We start from the raw sequence: 7,090 nt of genomic DNA, 5'->3' as shown, positions 1-7,090 counted from the left end.
AGCAGTTATGTGTGTGCTTTTTAATAAATCAAGTGTGGAGTTGAATATGTGTCAAAGTGTTTTTTAAAACAGTATAGGGGCAAAATGTAACATTTACATTGCAATGTTAAACCAATAAATAGCATAAGATGTCCTGTTTTCTTTAATGAAATGAATTATAAATCATCAAAACATGTTGTGTTACATTAAACATTTAATTGATTAAGACTTTAAAAAAGAAAATATTTTTGACAGTAATGTCCTCAGGTGGATTCGAACCCGCGGCTGAAAAGACGGCAAGAAAGGGTCAATAAACGGTTAAAAATCTCCGTTATAGCAATACTCGACTGGGTCTCTCGCGGCAATCGAGAGATATGCCTACACTACTGCCATAGACTTTGCATTGGCCCATTCATTGTCTATGGCAGTAGTTAAGATCCCGTTCACTTTGGTAGTTCTATATAGTTCATATATTTTCGGCCACCGGATGGTTTTGTGGCGCATTGAGCAGTGACGTCACGTCACAACACTGAAATCGACTCGACTGCACTATTTCCTGAAAGGCAAAGACAGCGTACCGTCTTTCTCGCGTTCTAAACTCTCAAGTTTACTTTCTTCGTTTGGTTAATAGGTAAGTCACAAACATTAACTGTAATAATATATAATAAGTAGACATACAAGAGGGGCTGCAGAAAGCACTGCACTTTATATATGTTGCACTATCCAATGCACTGTTGTCTGTCCTGTGTTGCCCTGTTTTTTTGCATTTGTTTTTGTATACACGTGAAAAAAGTATAAACGCACTTACTGTAATGCCGAAGCAAATTCCTATATGTGTATGCATAATGGCAATAAACGTTATCTGAATCTGAATCTGAATCTGAAAAGCGGACAGTTTTCAGTTTACGGTACTTTTGCTGTACTTGACTCGTTATCGGACATGTCTGTCAGGTCCGGACGTGTCTACGGTAACATATATGTATATATATATATATATGTATATATATATATAGGTAACATATTCAAAGCTATTTCGATATTGATTTGCCAAGCTACTGTACGGCTACACATCGGACAAGTCTGCTGTCTCAATACTTTGTTCAACAGTTGTTAAATTAACAATGTTAATAACAGTGTGTGGGTTTTGCGAACCGTCTTGCGAGTTATTCATAGTGTTATGGTTGTGCAATGTTTTAGATACTACTGCAATGCTAGTCTACACAGTTTTGCACAATGATAGCCTGGCCATACTATACAGCATTAGGCTACTGTACATAATATGTACACCAGTATTGTACAAATGATATGACTGCTGCCTAGCAGTGCCCACAATGTTGTCATTTAGTAAATCCCCCAGTGTTACACTGTGATATTAACTTTCAAATAGGCCTAAATCAAATCAAATCAATCAGGTGTAATTTATATTATAGGACAATTAAAGTGTAAATGTATACCGTTTATTTATTTACAATGTATTTATATTCCATATTGTGTGTTTCTTTTTTCCCCATCTATTAGTGTTTCACAGTAATCAACATGAACAAGACCAACTTCTTCCCGGGAAAAATTCCTGTTTCTTTCCGTAAAGACGGCTATAGTTTTTTACGTCAGGACCCCTCTGACTTGGCCAAGAGCATCAAAGACAATCCCGCCCTGCAAGACAAATCTGCTCCTCAGAGTGAGGGGGTTGTGAAGGCCAATGCCCACAAAACTGTCTGTCAAAGAGGGGGGGATGGGTCGGACAGGCAGGAGGTGTTAGGTGAATACGTCCTCCAGTTTGGAAAGTATAAGGGCAAGTCTTTCCGGTGGCTGCTGGAAAATGACGTGGGATACACCCTGTACCTCCACAAGAATGTGGAACAGGAGGAAACTATGGGAAAGTTTAACCCAGTGGGCAACAGTAAGGACAGCCTATTGTCCTTCCTGGCCTTTTCAAGGATGTTTAAGGAGATCATGGATCTCCTTCAGTATCAGACCATGAAGTCGGCTGCGATGGAACGGGAGGAGGACAACCATGTTGGCTTTGGGAAGCGGCCCAAAAGCACCTGGAGGGAGGTTTGGGAGAGTAGGGCTGATGGTTATGCTGCCTTCATCCTCTCAAAGAAGCCTGTGCCAGGCAATAAAATGCACCAACTTCAGCAGTACCTGTTGAAGCAGCAAAGCCAGGTAACAGCTGCCCCTGCTCCACCCTCAACATTACCTGACATGGCAGCTGCAACACCAGCAGCAACCTCTGCCCCTGCCTCTGATCTTCCAGGTCAGTTAATAACAAACATATTCATAATTATTGGTTTACTTGAATAGAACATGCTATTTGTAATGACACCTTTGTTTCATTTCACAGTAATGGAGGAAGACGAGGATTTGGAAAAGGCGATGCTGAGTCTGTCTCCATCTAAGTACATGACCCAGCTGAGTGAGTGTACTGATACATCTTTGAACTCATGTCGACATGTCCAGATCAGTAATTTATTAAACTGTACTTCATGCAATGATAAAATACACATTTCCTGTGCTTCTAGGTCCACCAGCAGCAGCAGCAGCAGCAGCAGCCATTGGAGCCCCGTCCACAGCTAGAGGTTTCTTCTCCATACGTCTGGGAGGATAATTCTGTGACCCACATTATTATTCTGCCATAATATCGTTTATTATTTTGGCCGTGTTCTGGCCTGTTTTGATGTGTGTGTTCTTCTGTCCTACTAACCACTATTAGAAGGAATTAACATGTCAGCGATGTGGGTAAGTATCATGAATTGTATGAATGATGAATGAATGAATGAATGAATGATGAATGAATATTATATTATCATGAATATGAATTCAATTTTTGCATGTTGTGCATGTTGGTATTGTCACTGATGTGTTACCTGACATTGAACTAAATATTAATTCATAACAAGTGTAAACCGTAGTAATTCTCATCAGATGAGACATATTGAGACACATAGATCTTATTAATGTTCAAATCAGCTTGACAGACAATAACAGGTAATGACAGAATGTGTCTAACCCATTTACAAGCATGATTAATAATTACTAATGAAGCCAGGCGTTAGTGAGGGAGAGAATAACACTTTATTTTCCTTTACAGTGAGGAGAAAACTGACTGCTTCAGCTACACACTCGAGACCAGCTGAGGATGATGAATCCGATGTGACTGCGTCTCCTTTGCAAGGTTAATACATGTGCATACAGTACTGTGTGTCCCATCTTTATTCACTGTCAAAAGTGATTTCCGGTTGTGTGAAGTTTCATGTTACCTGCTCCTTCAGCTCCAGTGAAGGTCCTGCTGCCCATACCTCCTCAGCTGCTTGCCTTGGTCACATCCTTAGGCCTACAGCCTAGCTCAAGACAGCAGGAACCTGCCGTGCGGGAACATAGTATGTCATTTCATTTTATTTATATTGCACACATGTACTATAACTTATAACATAACAATATAATAGTATTTACCTAATTCTAAGGAATCAATTTAAGCCACGTCTGTTATTTTGATTGAAAGTCATGAGTGAATTGCTGTGGATATTTAACCATTGACACTTATTTTACATCCTATTACCTTAGATCCTACATTACACGTGAGGCACCCTGCCCCTACCAGAGTAGAGCAGGATACAGTGCTGCCTCAAGGTATGTATGACATACTCTGTAACGGATCCCCGTATATGAAAAGGATTGAGACTTACTGCTGTAACTTAAAGTGTTTATTTCCTTCTTCTTTCCTTAATTGAACCTTGAAAGTCCACATGTGATAATCAAACAATCAACTAAATTGCACCATAAATTGCACCATAAATTGCACCGTAAGAACTTATGGCCTCATACGGGTCCATTAAACTGTCTTCCTTTACCGTCAATCTCCTTTTGTGTTCAGCACCAAATGGCGAGCTTTCTAACTACGGAAGCCTAATCAAACCAAAATACATACACATTTTGCCTAAAGCTCTTCAAAATAAAAGTCACCGATATCCTATTCAAACAACATATGAATCACATAACAAAGCAGTTTACAAATGTATGACAGGTTAATCAACATAAAATAATAACCTTTCTTGGGGTTCTTTACATACTCTCTGGCATGTTTTTTAACTGACGTCTGCGCACAGTTTCTTTTTGGTTTAACATGTTTCATGTTTTCATTTCATTTTCTGTCATGTAGCACTGCCACACCATGCTCCTCCAGCACAGCCTGCAGCCTCTCTCCCTCCACCCCCAGCACAGCCTGCAGCCTCTCTCCCTCCACCCCCAGCACAACCTGCAGCCTCTCTCCCTCCACCCCCACCACAACCTGCAGCTGAGCATTCAATCCCCAGCTATGACCAGGACATGAACCACTGGAGCTGCTCCCACCATCAGCGTGTCTGGATGAAGACGGAGATGGATGCCATGGGGCTGTGGCCAGGGTCCCGACCAGTGCGGCACCTCATGAACATGGTCTCCTTGTGGCGTTATCCACCTCAGCCCGAACTCATTGAGACCTGCTCTGAGCTGCCTGCTAAAAGATATTTTCAGCTCCATCCCTTCTTTATTTGGAAACCAGAACACAGCATTATGGAGAGGTTGAGGAACAATTATGTCCTACCTTGCTTGTTTGATTGTCCCGACCCCCATGTGGCCTCCGCTGGTGTTGGAAGGCCTCGGGTGATTGTTGGACTGTGCAGGTTCTGCCACATGCCACTTAAGCAGGGTCCCAACAGTCCACACACACACACTTCTTTTCCTGGAGTGAGTGGGAAATATGTTTATTGCCCTGCAAAGGTACTGTCTCTGTACCAGGCACAGGGCATGGTAAAGGAAATGACCTGGGTGGAGTTCCAACTGTCTGCATTTTATGAGACTGAGAAGCAGAGGTGGATGGTGGAGAAACGTGTGGATCTACCTCCATTCACACTTAAACGCACACACACATAGAGACACATAGCAGGGTAGTGTACAAATAGTGTAGTGTACAAATAGTGTAGTGTACAGTGTAGTGTAGTGTACAAATAGTGTAGTGTACAAATAGTGTAGTGTACAGGGTAGTGTACAAATTCCTTTGTATTACTTTGCAGTCATTGCAAATCGTTTTAAATATTTGCAAGTCGTTGTAAATATGTGTATATTATGTACATGGTGTAGCAGTTATGTGTGTGCTTTTTAATAAATCAAGTGTGGAGTTGAATATGTGTCAAAGTGTTTTTTAAAACAGTATAGGGGCAAAATGTAACATTTACATTGCAATGTTAAACCAATAAATAGCATAAGATGTCCTGTTTTCTTTAATGAAATGAATTATAAATCATCAAAACATGTTGTGTTACATTAAACATTTAATTGATTAAGACTTTAAAAAAGAAAATATTTTTGACAGTAATGTCCTCAGGTGGATTCGAACCCGCGGCTGAAAAGACGGCAAGAAAGGGTCAATAAACGGTTAAAAATCTCCGTTATAGCAATACTCGACTGGGCCCCGCGTGGCAGGCGAGAATTCTACCACTGAACCACCAATGCTTAGATGTCTGCTGAACTTGGCCTTGAAGATTGGATATTGAAATGTATTGGTTGTTGACATAGTTCACCTGGGTTGTTTCCAATTGTTTCATTTTAAATTTCCCACTGATGTCCCGATGCTTCGATGTCTGCTGAATTTGGGCAGGATAATTCTGGTCCATGGCCTTAAAGCCAGCCGGCTCGTTGATAGCGTGGCTTCCAACAACGCCTGTGCCTTCCATATTGAGGCAGTTTCCGCACTCAAAGAAGCTACTCGATGATGTCCCATTTGAATGTCCCATTTTGAATGTCCCATTTGAATGTGCTCTACGAAAGACGTTCACTCTTAACTCTCTAAACTCTTCACTCTTCATTGTATGGCTTTTTAGCACGTGCAATGTTCCAGGCCACTTGATAGGACGCAAGTGTCTCTGTCTCTGATTGCTTAACCAATATTTGGAACAACTTGGTCTGTGTTTGTGTCTGGCTTTTCAAGCTGTTTAATTTACCATTGCGAAGTTCGGTGTCTTTTGGAAACTCCTGGTCAATGTTAGCATGCGTTGTGCTGAAATGGCGCTGGAGATTGGAAGCTTTGTAATGTGCCAACGATGTTTGGCATATCAGGCAGAATGGCTTTCCATTGCGCTCCACAAAGAAATATTCACTCTCCCACTCGGCTAAAAACTTCCTGTGCTCATCTCCATACTTGCGTTTAGCTGTACATTTCTTCCCTGACATTTTTATTTTGTTGTTGTTATCCGTAATTTGTCAATAAATGAACTGTCAAAAAGCTGTGTTTACGTGACAACTTCTCCTCAGAACGGACAATTAGGGAACAGTGTTGCCTGATTTGGCCGATTCCAGCCCAATCAAGCTACTTATGATGACTCTGGGTGGGTTTTTAGACTCTGGTTGGGCTGAAAAATCAATCCAATCTGGCAACACTGTTAGTGACTCGAGATGATCCTTGAAAAAAAAGTATCGGGTTACAGCAGCGTGCAGCAAGACAGAGGCCGCGTTCGTAAATTCGCTCTGAGAACGTTGGTGCCTCCACGTCTCTTGTCCAATCAAATTACTTGGTTTCATTATGACGTTAAACCCAGTGTGCGCTCCGGCGAATTTACGAACGCGGCCTGTCAGAGAGAGCGCTACACAAACACTTTTAATGAATGGATTGAAGAGCCGCACACAGACAGCCAAAGAGCCGTCGCGGGTTGGCCACCCCTGATTTACAGGGAAAGTCTCAAAGATCTACCAGTCGATCGCGATCGACGGGTTGGTGACCACTACCCTAGACCAACGAGCCGACTGAAGATAGCGTTCCCCTCCCCCGCAACGGAGCCTCAGGTTGGGAGAAGTGTCCGCCTGAAAGGCCTAAAGAAGGGACTTTTATTAAGCCGTGATATATCATTGTTGCGGTCCATCTTCATGTCGTGAATGCATTGGTAGTATAGTGGTGAGCATAGCTGCCTTCCAAGCAGTGGACCCGGGTTTGATTCCCGGCCAATGCAAGTAAGCGAACCTTTTCCCAAGGGGCCCATGCCTGCAGTTCCAAAAGTACTGGCCTCACACGGCAGGCTCTTTGATAGCGTGGCTTCCAACAACGCCTGTGCCTTCCATATTGAAGCAGTTTCCGCACTCA

The 7,090-nt window shown here is 42.2% G+C and overlaps 1 long non-coding RNA gene across 1 annotated transcript; it reads left to right on the top strand.

Annotated features, from left to right (window-relative positions):
* Nucleotides 1-2,526: 2,526 nt before the first annotated feature.
* On the top strand, nt 2,527-5,095 carry LOC308175215. The gene is made up of 4 exons (XR_013937942.1): nt 2,527-3,154; nt 3,252-3,359; nt 3,544-3,609; nt 4,139-5,095. It is a non-coding gene; the product is annotated as an uncharacterized lncRNA (long non-coding RNA).
* The last annotated feature ends 1,995 nt before the right edge of the window (nt 5,096-7,090 follow it).

This window comes from Nansenia antarctica (assembly GCF_963989245.1).
Source record: "Nansenia antarctica genome assembly, contig: SCAFFOLD_77, whole genome shotgun sequence".
Taxonomy (NCBI): Eukaryota; Metazoa; Chordata; class Actinopteri; order Argentiniformes; family Microstomatidae; genus Nansenia; species Nansenia antarctica.
The sequence above is the reverse complement of the archived record's forward strand: the minus strand, read 5'-3'. Positions and strand labels throughout refer to the sequence as shown.